The sequence below is a fragment of the Antechinus flavipes genome, chromosome 2 (genome assembly GCF_016432865.1).
Source record: "Antechinus flavipes isolate AdamAnt ecotype Samford, QLD, Australia chromosome 2, AdamAnt_v2, whole genome shotgun sequence".
NCBI lineage: Eukaryota > Metazoa > Chordata > Mammalia > Dasyuromorphia > Dasyuridae > Antechinus > Antechinus flavipes.
Genome location: NC_067399.1, coordinates 653155565 through 653170407, shown reverse-complemented (window position 1 = coordinate 653170407; position 14843 = coordinate 653155565). Strand labels below are relative to the sequence as shown.

The 14843-nt window shown below is 41.6% G+C and overlaps 1 protein-coding gene across 3 annotated transcripts in view; it reads left to right on the top strand.

The window, feature by feature from the left end:
* The window catches only part of PEAK1 (pseudopodium enriched atypical kinase 1), a 254170-nt gene that overhangs the window by 130748 nt on the left and 108579 nt on the right, over positions 1-14843 (top strand). The window lies entirely within an intron of this gene.

Below are 14843 nucleotides of genomic sequence, written 5' to 3'. Positions count from 1 at the left end.
CTTTTTTAATGAAGATAGTAAAAAGATAGCAGTTGCCATTTACCATTAGAATTCAATTAATGGGATATGCTGAATTAATCGGGGGTTTTAACATATGCTTCATCATCTATCTCCACTCGCCATGCATTGTTACATTACATAAGTACCAATAGTTGTGTGTTCGTGTCTTTTAAAAAAGATCCCTGAAAAATGGACAAAAGAGAAAATAGCTTAGATGGAAACATTGATAGCCACCCTGCCCTCTGGAAAAAAAAAAAGAAACTTGTTAACATTGGAGCAAAAATTTGATGTAATTGAACAGCATGAACGTTATCATAATCGTTCTTTTTTTTATGTTAAACGTGCAATTCTATACATTTTTCTACAATTATCTTGCTGCATATGAAAAATCAAATAGAAAAAAAAATGAGAAAGAAGACAAAATGCAAGCAAATAACAAAAAAGGTGAAAATACTATATTGTGATCCACATTCAGTCCTACGTCCTCTTTCTGGATGCAGATCATCATAGTCATTCTAAACCAAGATAAGAGAGTGTTGGAACACCTCAGTGGTCAGTATGGAGCATGACAAAGCATGCAGCAAAAAGGAAAAGAGAAGGAAAAGCGGCAGCATCTTTTTGTGATCCACAACCAGCTGCAAGGACCAAGGAGCCGCTATGAAAGATCCAGAGTCCTCAGAGGGATGGAGCGAGCAATGCAGCCACCCAGACAAATCTTGGTATTCAGTATCAAGTACAGTTGCAAGATTTAAAATTGCCAGGGGAGTGGGCAGTGGAAGCAAGGACTTCGATCTGGTGAGTCCTGGTGTCTCAAGGAGATAAGGAGGAAATGGATACTCTGATTAACAAATTTAATGTGAGTGAAACTGGCTTATTCTTAAAAAAGGTGCCTTGCAGAACTCAGAAGTGTGTCAGACAGAATAAATTCAACCTGGATTTAAACAAGCCTTTGAAGGTGTTAGATGTTAACGCCCAACCAAGAAGCACAGTGTACGAATGAAGGAATCCACGCTCAAAGAATTTGAAGATATCTTTTGAGCTATCAAAGTTGGGAAGCCAGAAATTACAGATGCTACCCCTAGCATTGATCAAAGCATGTAAATTCACTGGGATGTGAATATGATGGCAATCTCTTTGTACCCTCCAGCATGTGTGTAAAGATTTAAAGACAGAGAAGAAAGTACGTTCTGTGCTACTGAAATCTTTTAAGTGACAAAAAATGATGGTTTCTTATTATCTTTAAGTCTAATGTTTAGTAACGTCTTTTAATTTTTAAAATTTTGCTTTTTTAACTATTCTTTTACTTTGTACTAAATGAATCAGAAATGCATTTTCTTATCCTTTGCTGTTCAATTACATTAATAGCAGATAAAGCTGCATCTTTCCATTGGACTAGAACCAGTTATCATACTTTATATACAATTATAACTTTGAGTAATGTGAATTTGAATAATGAGACTGCTTTATGGGATTTATTATTCACACTAATGGGACATGGCTATGGTTCCACCTCAAGAGTCTGCACGCTCGGCCAGGATCAGGCCTGGTGTCTGTGGCTCCAGAGAGGTCAGTGTTAGGGCCTTGCCTGAAATCCCAACCTCAGTGCTGGGATCTAGGACAGATGAGGAGGGAAAAACCCACTACTCCCAGGGGATAATTTAGACCCCAGCCCAACCCAGGCCCAGGAGCGAGCAGAACAAGAGCTAGGCATTGGTGGGTAGCTGTGGGAGGGTAGCACGGGAACACTACCTGCACTGCACTGTGGCCAAGAGGGCAGGTATAAAAGAGGAGGGGCAGGCCTTTAGACTGCCGGAGGCTCTGTCATCTAAGTTCTAGCTCTCTGCATCGTCCCTTAGCCAGAGACTGTGCCCGGCTGGAGACAGTGTGAGTGTGTCCGTCCATCCGTCCGTCCACGCAGAGCAAGCCCAGGAGAGCCACCAAGGACCGTTCTTCCAGGGCCACAGAACCCCACTGCACGGGAATCAGAGGCAGAGGCTTCAGCCAGCGCGGGGAGCGCGCCCTCCGCCACAGCTGCGCTCCATGGCTGCTTCCTGTCTTTCATCAGGATGGCCTACTAACTGTTATGGACAGTGAGGAACACAGAGCCGGCTAGGCAGGCCCCTCTCAGAACTTTCTTTGGAAGAGATCATTGGCTTTGTTAGAAACGTCCTGGTTATTGGAAGAAAGAGTGAGCAGCACTGCTTTAACGGGACCTGCCCACAATTCTTTTACCAGATACAATCATGTGTTAATTTAAAGCCCTTATATTTTGTTTCTAAATGCTTGTAACTTAAATGTCAACTACGCCTGGGTCACGGGAGGCCTGTGGGGCACGTGCTCAGCTTCCCAATGTCTCAGCTGTTTGAGGTCCTATTGATTTGAATCAAGGCAGAGTTTAATTTAAATGAAGAGATTATTGGCATTGACAGTAAAAGTATAAATAGAATCCTAATGATCTGAACACCTAATTAATAATATAGTAATGGCATTTTTATTCTTTAATTATAGATTCATTTCATAATTAAAGCATGAATGAAAGCCCTTTTGTGCCACTATCAGCTGTGCCAAAAGGAGTGAGTAGATCAGTGAATCCCTTTTAAGAATTCAATTATATCTTGTCTTTACTATCCTCCACTATACAAAGCAAGAACAAGAGAAAGTCGCATTTGTAACAAGGCCAATACTGGCAGAAACCGTAGCCCAGAATGCTCAGAAATGCATAGAAAACATCCAGATTGTTCTGTTCTCCAATAGTGGTCTAAGTGTTATCTACAAAACTTGGCTGGTTCTGATATTATTTTAAATAACCTGTATTTTCTTATAGAAACTATAATTTTATACAACAGTACATTTAACACCATATGTCTACCTCATCCTTCCATTGAAAAACTTTCTCAGTTATTAGAGTAACCAGTAATAGAATCACCTAATTAAATATAAATATCTAATTTTAATTATTAGTTTCAGCTTTCTCTTCCACCAATTTTTCCCCTCAAAAATTATATACTCTTATCAAAGAACGAGCCTGACTGATTAGAGTTTTAGTTCTGTCTGTGACAGCATTTGAGCCCTAACAATAAAATGATCAAGAAACAGATAAAAGGGAGCCAAGGAACCTATAACTCTATACCTGAAAAATCAAACTTTGGCCCCAAAAGCTTCTGTGGTAAAAGAGCCAATGTTTTGGATCCATCACAAAACAGGGACTTGACCCTAAATGGAAGGCTTCCCAATCTAGGCTTACAGGGTCCACTACCTTTGTTCATTTTTCCCATTGATAGAACAGAAGAATTTTTTAAAATGGAGGCCAGTTGTCTTTGGACATTGGTGCCCTCCCGGGTTTCAGGCTTCATCCATTGAGCAAATACTTATTGAATATTGAAAAGTTATTGAATAATAGTGAATGTTTATGGAATAGTTGGAGGAGAAATGCTGTGATGCAGGCTGCACCTTTTGGTGCACTCTTAGTTATGGCGGCATAAGATCATTAGGCTAGAAGGAACCTCAGAGGGAAGTATATGCCCTGAGTTTACAGAAGGGAAAATCTGCAACCCAGAAAGCTTAAGGGACTTCCCCAAAGTGACACAGCTAGTTAGTTTCACAGCTTTAGTCAGAATGCAGGCTTCCCAACAGCTCATCCAGTGTTTTTTGTGTTGTCTGTGAGAAGACCATTGCTACTCTGGGAAGGAACTTCTGGTTCCAAATTCTGTCTCACAGGGACCATCTCACTCTATCAAATTGCCTGTCTTTTTTTTCTTTTTAAAATTTTTTTTAATTAAAGCTTTTTATTTTCATAATACATACATAGATAATTTTCAACATTCACCCTTGCAAAACCTTGTGTTCCAAAAAAAAATTTTCCCTCTCCCCTAAATGACAAGTTATCAAATATACATTAAACATATGCAGTTCTTCTATACATGTTTACACAATTATCATGCTGCCCAAGAAAATCATATCAAAAATGAAAAAAGAAAACAAAAAGCGAGCAAACAACAACAAAAAATGCTACATTGCGATCCGCAATCAATCCCCACAGTCTCTTTCTGGGTGCAGATGGCTCTTTTTATCACAAGACCATTGGAATGGGATTGAATCACTTCATTGTTGAAAAGAACCATGACTGTCAGAATTGATCATTATCAAATTGCTTTGGCACAGACTTAGAGCATTAAACACTTGCTTCGTAGTAGATCTTGTCACCTCCTCCAAGCCTGACCTTTTTGGGGTGGGGGAAATCTAACTGCTTCTGCAGTCCCCTCTACAAACTCTTTGGGGGAGACATGTAGTTAGACTGAAGGTCCCCAAGAGAAAGTCCCCTGTTTCCCTTTGGATTCTCCAGGGCCTGACATACAGGAAGAATTCAGTAAATGCTTGATGACTTATTGATCAATTAAATCAATAAGAATTGACAACAGGTGTAGGGAATAAGGGGAAAGGAAAAGTGGGTAGGAACCTGGAGGATGAGAAAAGTGATGAAACTATTAATAGAAATAGGTAAGTTTGGAAAGGGATTGATTTGAAGGGAAATGAGTTTAGATTTGGTTGTGTTGCTTGTGGAACACCTAGGTGGAGAGGTCTAGAAGGGAGTTCTGAGGATTTACTGCCTATGCAGTCCTAGCTCTAGCACAGTTGGAGTTCAGGGGCGAAGTCGGGATGGAGATGGAGATAGAGATAGGTGGGTAGATTGATTTGGTCATCACCTGCATAATCATGACAGTTGAACACATGGGAACAGACGAGTTCACTAAAGGAAAGAGTATCATAAGGAGAGAAAAGAGGCTCTGTAGGGATGGTCACGGAGAATGGGCTAGCAATGAGCCTGAGAAGACATAGGTTGGAGGAGCTCTAGGCAGTGTTAGGGAAGATAAGGAACAGGGAGTATCTGGGATGACACCCTGTGGATAGGTCAAGTAAAATATGTACTGAAGAAGCCCTTTGGATTTAATCATTAAAAGAAAATTGATAACCTCGAAAAAAGAAATTTGTTGAATAGAATATACCAAAATATGTGTGAGGAAGTAAGGAGGGAGCCACTAGAGAGGAGAGATTAAAGGTGAGAGAAAGCGAGGAAGCTCAGGGAGACAAATAACGAGGAATGAAATTTTTAAAAAAAGAACTCAAGGGGACAGCTAGGTGATGCAGTGGATAAAGCACCAGCCCTGAAGTCAGGAGGACCTGGATTCAAATGTGACCTCAGACACTTGATACTTCCTAGCTGTGTGACCCTGGGCAAGTCATTTAACCCCAACCAGCTCAGAAAAAAAAAATACTCAAGGCTGGGATTAGCCTTGGCTTAGAGAAGTCCTGAACTCATCCTCAGAGACTGGAGCCAAGAGGTGAGAACTGGGATGAGGAGGAAGGGATTTAAGGCAGAGCCTGGAGAAAGCAGTACAGATGCATGGCCTCGGGTGGGGAGGAGCGATGGTGGCCAGCTTGGGAGAGTGACCATACCACGTGCTCTTAGGAGCTCATGGCTGAGAGCCCGAGAAACTTTCTGAGACGGCCCAGCAGGGGTTTCCTTCCCCTCTGGCACACGGGCCTCCAGGCTTGGGCATGGCTCTGTTGGCAGGAAGGCACTTCCCAGAGAGGGCTACATTCCTTCAGGTACTCTTTACTCACCTTCCTCATCCCCTCCTTTCTCACCTCCCCTCCCTCTCAGCAATCAGTACCCAGCTCTAGAAATCCCAATCTCTGTGGCCCATTAAGTAATTGTCAGGACAGGAAGCCCCGGGCAGAAGGGGAAGCCAGGGCTTTGAGGTCCAGTGTGAGACACAGCAAAGGCAAGTCCTATGGGAGCACCCCCTGAGCCCAGTCCTGCTGCTGGAGAAGAGAAGGAGCCAGACTAAGGAAGCCCCGGTCCCCTCAGCTCCCTTCCTGGCCGCCAGGCCCCTGTCACCGCTGGGGGGGAGGAGGGGTTCTGCTGCTCCTCTGCCTTCTTCATTATCGCCTCCTCCCCTCCCAATTTTCCCTTCCCATATTCATTCTCTGGTGTCCATCCCTCCGGTGACCTCTGCACCATTGGCGCTCGTTCTCCTCTGTGTCAAGCCCTTCTGCTTTTCCTCACACACAATCTTATCCTACAGAAGCCAGAAATAGAACGGTGCTGATGAGGCTCCAGTGGGTTGCAAAACTTGATGCATCTGAACATTTGCAAGCCTGATTACGATTGTCCCGCAGCGACACAAGCGTGAGTGGGCAGACAGCCCCAGCGAAGTGCCAGTGTTGGTGACCGGGACTCTGAGGGCCTGCAGCCCAGGGTCACTGGCCCGACATGCAATGTCATCTCTTCCCCTCACTGACTTCCTGGTCTGGGGAGAATCCATTAAGTTCTCTGGCCCTCGGTCTGCTCACTTGTAGAATTAGAGAGTGAACTAGCAACATAGCGGTGTCTCTCTCCTAACCCTAAATCTATGACAACAGCGAACGTGACATTGGGGGCCTGGAAATCCAGCATCGGCTGCCCGTGCCGGAGGTTGTGAGCGGCCTCGAGGAGTGAAGGCCAGTCGGGACAGCTTGGCGGGGACGAGGGGGAACGAATGCGGAGAACAGTGGAAATGGTGAATTGGATTTGAACTTGTTCCTCCCTTTGTTTTTTCCTTGTTGCAAAAAGTGCCACAATTTCAGTTAACATTTCTATTGTGTTTTTTGGAGAAAGGAATTGAGTTATCACTGTAGGCATTTTAAAACCACTTTTCTTGTGAAAGACTTTTGTTGGGGGAAAATAATTTCTTTGACCTATAACATTTGCTGTGAGATACGATCTTTCTTTTCCTTTTCGATTAAATGATACTTGTAATAGAAATTTCCCCTGGTAGAAGAGAGGATGGATAAGGAGAGGGAGCCACGTGGGGACATTTACTGTCCATGTGTGCAAAGCTAAGCAGATCATCTAAGCCTGAAAGCAAATAATTTGATAAAGGAGAAAGAGCACAGGATTGGAAATCGAGATTTGGGTTATAATTCTGGCTGGGTCACTTATATGCAGTGGTACCAAGACAAGAGACTGGTCCTTTCTGCTACTGGCTTTATAAAACAATAGTGATGATAATCGTCGTCATTATTGTTATTATTGCCAATATTTATATGGTGTTTTCCATGTACAAGGCACTGTGCTAAGTGTTTTACAGTTATTACTTTATTGGATCTTCATTTTATAGACGAAGAGCCTGAGGTAAACAGATATTAAGTGATTGCTCAGGGTCATGCAGCCAGGAAGGGTTTGAGGCAACATTAGAGCTTTCTGACTTCGGGCCTGATGCTCTCTGCCCTATGGGACTACCTAGCTGCTATTGATAGAACTGATTTAGAAAAATCCCCCAGACCCTTCCCAGGTGAGAATCCACTGATCCCTGGAAGTCAATCATGATCCAAGGGGAAAGTGAATCTTTGTGCTGTGTATAACCCTCAGTGATGACCCCAGGAGGTATTTATTCTAAACTTGGGAAATCCTGAAAGGAACCCCAGGATAGAACCCTGCTCGGGAAAGCAGGAAGAAGTTCCCATCCTTTGAGGGGATGGGAACTTTCTTTTCCCTTTGACTTAGTGAAGCCATTAAAAATGAACAGCAACTATTGTAGATGAATGGTGATCTGCTAAAATAATAAGAGTTCATGCGGCACCTAGAATGGAGATTGCAATCAAAGCCGAGAACCCTGGGCTTCTGTTGGGGGAGGAGAATAACCTACCTTTTCCTCAGCTGGATGAGGTCTCGGCTGGAGAAAAATCAGTTGCTGATCTTCTCACTTCCTTAAATTCTGAAACAGTAGCCCTCAGAAGGATAAATATAACCTGGGAGAGAAAGGAGTATTTCCTGTTCCCTCTTGAGCATTGAACTCAAGGAAGGCTAAAGATTCTAGCATATGGAAATAAGAAATGTTCTCAGTGACAAAAGACCAGTGGGCAGAAAGAAAGGAAAAGGCTTTAATTCCTGTGGAGCACATTCGTCTTGGAAACGGGCCCAGCTTCTGTGTCCTTTTGTGGACCTGGCACACACACAGGAGGAACACAAAGCTTGCTGGTTCTGTTGCAGGAGCTGGGGATACTCTGAAAGGTCATTGTGAATTGTCCTTAACACGGAAAGCCGGGCCTTCTGTAAGCACAGCTGTGGCACCTTGTTTGGGCACAAGATGAAGGAAGGATGGCTTGCCCCCTTATCCTACCCACGGACCTCATGCTTTCTCTTCTCCTGTGGAGAGGAAAACACGCTTCTAGTCCATTTGGGGATCCAAGAGAAATCTCTAAAGAAGAGAACCAGGGTGGGAGTCAGGGTGGCAGGGTCCGGTGCTCTTGGGTGAAAGATGGAGAAACTGAGGCTCAACTCGGGAGGCCTGGATTCAAGTACTGGCTGTAGAATGTAGACATTGAATGGCTGTGGACAAGTAACTTGTGCTCTCTGAGCCTGGATTTCCTTATCTCTGAAGTGGGGAGGATAGCTGCACCTTGCAGCTCCTGGGATTGCTCTTGGCAAGGTCCCTGGGAACCCCAGAGGCACTGGGGAGGGGTAGCTATGAACACAACAGCCCCCTTTTCCCCTTTGCACCCTTTACATCACACCATGCACATAGCAGGCAGTCAGGGTCAGAGAGTCCCGGTGACTCGAACCTTAGAAGTTCGAACTAGAACCAGAAAGGCTCCCAGGGGAGGGCCACCAGACCTTTTGTTTTGCAGAAGAGGAGACTATGGTCTGAGAGGATATTATTCACTTCACTTTAAACAAGAGCGTTGGTTAGTGAAGATGCCTCAGCCAGAAACCTTGTCTTGTGAGTCACAGAATTCTGGGTTTGTGAGGGGCCTTGGCTACTGTTGGTTCTGACCCACACCTAAAAGAAAGTCCTCTCCATCCTCCAGGGCCCCCCAAAGCAGCCCTTATACTCCCGGGGCTCTTCTGGGGGGCGGCTGCTCTTCTTACTCAAGTAGTGCCTTTGGTCCTGGTCCTCTGGTCCTTCTGTCCCATGGTGGACATGGAGATCCTTGAGGGTAGTTGTGCTCAAACTGTAAGGTTGGTCCTAGCCCATCGTGCTGTCCAGCACATAGCACACTACCAAAATGGTGCCTATTTTTCATAATACTAATTATATTAGACAAAAAGTCCAAAGTAATCTTAATCAATAATCTAATTATTTTCAAGAAACTAGTTAAATTTTGTACAAAACCAGAAACCAACAGTGGAGTGAGGACTTGCTCTGGACTTAGATGATCTGAGTTCAAATCCTATCTCTGATACCATCTTTGTGATCTTGAAAATCTAGTGACCTGAGTTTACTCATTTATAAAAGTAAAGGATTAGCCTAGATGGAATGTGAAGTTCTTCGATCTCTTAAGTATATGGTTGGAAGTAATTCTTCCCCAAAAGTCTTTTCTGCTTGATTTGTGACAAACTTCCTTCTACTAACTCGGGGTTTTATAATTCCCAAAAAGGTCTAGAAATAGACTTGAGAAAGAGAAGGAGAGAAATAAAATCAAAACAAAAAGGCTATTGATGATAAGTTAATAGCTGTCTTTAAAGACCAGTAAAATAGATGTCATTAACTAATTTGATTTTTTTAAAAAGACAAATCACATTATAAGAATCATATATCAAAAAGGAGGATTTTTAACAAATGAAAGAAATGAGGAGGTAGTGAAAGAAAAAATGGAAGGGAGGAAATAAGAAAATAATAAACATTTTCAGAAAGTGTTATTCTAAATTCAGAGCCAATAAAATTTATGTTAGAGAAATAAATGAATATTTACAAAAATGTAAAATACCTGGGTTAATAGAATGGGAATAGAAAAATCTTGACAGCTCTGTCACTGTAATAATATATTCATAAAATTATTAACTATGACCACATGTAATTGGTTCCAGAAATACAGGAGTGATTCAATATTAGAAAATTTATAAACAAAATAAGTTATATTAATAACAGTGAAATCACCTGATTATACCAAGAGATATATTTTTAAAAGCTTTGACAAAATGCAACACTCATCATGTTAAGACTATTAAAAAGTAATAAAAGCCCTTCCTTTAATATAGATAAAAGTATCACTCTGAAATCAAGAGCTAGATTTAGTTATAATAGAGAAACACTAGAAATTTGTCCAATAAGGTCAGGGATAAAGCAGGGATGTCTGTGGTGTCTTCTATTTTTTTAAGTTCTTAGAGATGCTAGCTATAGCAAGAAGATAAAAATAAAATGAGGGAATAGAACAAGAGAAGGCACATGTTATCTTTGTTGATGGTCTGATGCCATTAGCAAATGAATTATCAAATGATAATCATTATACACTGAATCCCTTAAATTCAATGAAAAAAAATTAAAGCAGTTAATAGCTTCAAGAAAATTGTTTTGTTAAGTCATTTTCAATTGTGGCCGACTCTCCATGATACCTTTTAGGGTTTTCTTGGCAGATTGGAATAATTTGCCATTTCCTTCTCCAGCTCATTTTACAGATGAGAAACTGAGGGAAATTGGGTTAAGTGACTTGCCAAGGGTCACACAATAAGTTCCTGAAGCTAAATCTGGGCTGCCTTACTTCAGGCCTGTCAGTCTACCCACTGCACCATCTAGCTGTTCTTCTAGTAAAATAACCAACTCTAAAATTAATTAACAAAATTCATCATCCTTTCTGTATTTTACTACGGAAAGTAAATTTTATTTGCTCCTATATTTTGCTACGAAACTCAGAAGAGAATAAAAAAAGTTCTATTCTAAGTAACTACAATATGTATAAAATATTTTTATTTATTATACACATAAGAGTTAAGGTAAATGCAAGTACATAGTATTCTGCAGAAATAAAGGAAAGCTTAATTGAAAAAAAGATTCCTTGTTCATGTTTGGGCAATATCAATATAGTAAAAATAAATAATATTTGTGCTGACAGTTAAACTATTCATAGATTACAGAAATTGGCAAAGCAATAAAATTCATTTAGAAGAAAAAGTAAGAAACCTAAAGGAATATTTTTTAAGTACAAATAAAGGGGATATCACATTTCTGTATCTCATATTATAAATCAGTAATTGTGGAAACTATTTGGTATTGGTTAAAAGTAGAAAAGTAGCTCTGTAGAACAGACTGACTAGCCTAGAAAACCAAGATGTCATTGAACTTAGTGAGCCCCAAAATACAAACTTCTGGAGGAAGAGATCAGATTTGCTATGAAAAACTGGAAATCAATGTCAGAAATTAGGCTTAGACAAGAATTTTACATCACCATTTACTCCAAATATATGTCACAATATAGTCAATACCATAATATCAATTCACAAATATTATGTACTGTGTGCTAAGCACTGTGCCAAATACTGGTCATACAAATAAAGTCCAAAAGGAGCCTTCAAGGAGCTTATTATAGTCTAATGGGGGAGCTTCGTGTAGGTAACTAGGCCACACTCCCTTGGCATTTCCAAGATTATCTGGGGAAAGGCTGTGGAGTCACAATGTAAAAAACAGAATTTACAAGGGGTCCACATGGAACCTGAACCAGGAGGTGGCAGGTTCACATGGGTCACGTGGCCTTGGCTGTGCAGAGCAGATCAAAGGAAGCAGCCCTTTGATGAGCCCCTCCACTTAGGACATCCTGCAGAGACTTGAGAAGGGAACTCGCTCTCCAGGTTATCAAAGCTTTTGTTGACACCTTTAAGGAGACATCTGTGTTGTTGGTTGATAACATTTCAGAAGTCAAACTCCATTTTATAAAATTAGAGTTTGTGCCTATTTCAAAAGCATCTTTATTCTCTGCATTAGAGGAAAGAGAGGAAAGATTTCTGGGTATAAAGTCAGTCCTTTAAGGTGGGCTTGTGATATCTGTAATCTAATGTCTGTCATCATAAGTGAGAGGACAGTAGATAAGACAGTGATTTCTTTTCGTATCTCGGGCGAGGTTTTATTGAAGAACTTTTCAAGCACTTGGAGGGTTCACTATGTAAAGTAAATGACCATCGTGTTAGTGAGCAGAAAAAGTTGTGGGATTTTTTATTGTTTTCGTGTAGTGTGGCTTCTTCTGTTGGCCTCTGTATGCCTTCGTAGTCTTGGAAAGGTTGGGAATCGCATATGAATTGCTTTGTGCTCTGCTTTCTGCTATTATATTTCCATCTCGATAGTTAGTACACCAAAGGTTATGGATATCATCAATTGGGGGACCTCTTCCACCAAAGGAAATGACAGTCATTGCATCATCCTGCAGCCAGTGTCTGTGAGCCTCTGAAGTGCGCTGGGCTTGTGTTTGATCCTTCGCATTTTACAGTCACATCAGCAGAGATTGTCCTTAGCTGGCCTTGCCTTTGAGGGCATGGAGTCACATGACCTCCATGTCATGATGAGTCATAAAAGGAAGATTTTAGAGCAATTATGGACGCTGTACCCACACAGTTCAAGAATTAAGCAGATTTTAGAATATTTTTTATGCAGAGCATGTTGTAAAATACTTTAGCACAGATAATTTCAATGAAATTTGAATAATGAACTGTATAAGATATTTCATTTCAAATGAAATATACAACCAAACTGAAGGTGTCTTCTAAAAGTCTGTGTTTCTGAAAAAATTAGAATTTAACCAGAACACATGTTGATTCAGACTCTGTCACTTTATGTTCCATATTCATAAGTTCAGAAAGACTAGCATTTGTACCACACAATAAAAACATTTAGTTCTTTTCTTTTTCCTTTTTCTTTTGACAGTTATATCCTCAGTGCTATAAGTACCTACCCTTACTTCCCTCATGTTTCCATGTTGACGAACCAGTTCAGAGTGAAAAGTAAAGGTGGTAATCTTGTTTAATCTATCTTTCTTTGGTGTGAGATCACATAGCTAAGAAATACAGATTTAGCTCAGGCTACCTTCTGAATCTGTTCCTCGGTGGAAAGTTTTCTTCCAGCAAAAGGAAGCAGTGCTCCTCTATCGAGGGCCCCCATTGTTGTATGGGACACCCCCATCTCTGATGCCCAAGCCCTCTCTGCCATTTCAATCTTCTCCTTCCTCCCAGGTGCTCTTTAAGTCATCCTTACTCAGGCCTAATCAGACCCTGAATTCCCCCTCTTAAATACATCTGTGATTTACTGTATGTTTACTTTGACCACATGATGTTTTGAACTCCTCCTTGTTGTTTGTGTCTATTGTTTGCCCAACTAGGTTATAAGTAAGTGTTTTGTTCTATTAATGTCTTTTGTTTTTATAGCATGTTCATTTTCAGATCTCTTCCTGCCCTTTCCCCTCCAAGTAAGCCTTCCTTTGTAACAGGAATTTTAAAAGAAAAAGCAGCTCTGTCGAACTGACCAACACAGCAGCTGCGTCTGAAGGCATAAACGGCGCCCCTGGCCCATGGCCTTCCAGCTCTGTCAGGAAGGGAGGGGGTGCATTTCTTTCTGAAACCGAACTGGGGCATTATTATTCCACAGCGTTCCATGCTGTCTCATTGTTACTTCCATTTACCTTGTTGGAGCCATTGTGTATGTTGCTTCCCTAGCTCTGCTCACCTTACTTTGCATCAGTTTTAGGAGTTCTTCATATTTGTCCTTTGTTACACGGCAATATCCTTCCACTATTTCTTTGGGTCACAGTTTGTTGGGCCATTTCCCTAATCAATAGTTGCATACTTCTCTTACCATTTTTATACTGCTAGAAAATAATGCTAGCTGACCATTTCATTGTCTGTGGTACCTTCCTGTCTTTTACCGCCTTGGGCTGTATGCTTCACAAAAGGCAGAAACCTAGTCATTGCATAAATCCAAACTGCTTTCCCAAGTGCTTGGACTATTTCATAATTCCACCAGGTAGAGGACCTGGCCTCCAGCCCCTCCAAGAGTGATTGCTTCCATATTTTTTATCTTGACACTTTGCTGGTTGTGAGATAAAATTCAGGAGTTGTTTTGATTCGGATTTCACCTGCTTTAACTCTGATTGCTCAGATTTCATGGTTCTTTTGACCACTTATATGTTGGAGACTGGCTTCTGCTCTTGTGTTTATTCCTTGTATAGCTTAGATAGCCTTTTCAAAAATATTGGTTCAGAGATTCCCCAGCCTCCTCTCCCTCCATCAACAAGTTCTCTTTTTAACTGTACTGATTGTATCATGTAAAACTTCAGTTGTAAGTCTTCTAGATTCCTTGAGGGTAGAGGAAAGTTGTTTAGTTTTTCAGTCTCCAAGTGTTTATCTGAATGTGGTGTCCCGTTAATTGCATGAGGTGGCAGAAAGGCTGCTGAACGCCGAATCAGTTGGGTTATTTATGTGTTTTTCTTTATATAAGGAAGGGTCCAGTACTAGACAAGAGGAATTTATTCAGAAAGGGCTGCAATCAGAGTAAAAATAAAAATTCTCAAGAAACTTATCTTTGGAGAAAGGACTCAGGCTCCTTAGGAGTAAGTCCAGACACTTGGATCCTAAGTCCTGTAGTGGCCCTAACTCATAGGATGAGCTGGTGTTCGCTGCTCTGCCTCAGTTTCCTTATTTTGCAGATAAAGGGAGCGCATGGTTCTATAGGGACAAGCCTTTTTTGTCTCTTCACAGTGTTTGGTTATGTCATCGGGCCTTCTTTATTGGGGGCTTGCTATATGGACAGCACCATTAGACCCCAAGAGACTCCTTTTCCAGCACAGTGCTGTTGTCTAAGCCGGGCCTGGACAGCTGACGAAGGACATCTGGCCTTTCTGTAGAGTGAACCCCCAGCTTCCTGATCTCCCCGAGGCCAGAGGAGAGCTCTGGTGCTTAGGGAGGTTTCCTCACACCCCGCTCTCCCTTGTCTCTGCAGCATTCTGTTCCTTCTGCTTTCGCTGTAGGTGTTCCCTCCGCCTCCTGGCAGCCCTCACAGTCCAGCAGGTCTTCTTCCCTCCAGTCAGTCCCTTCCACCAGCCAT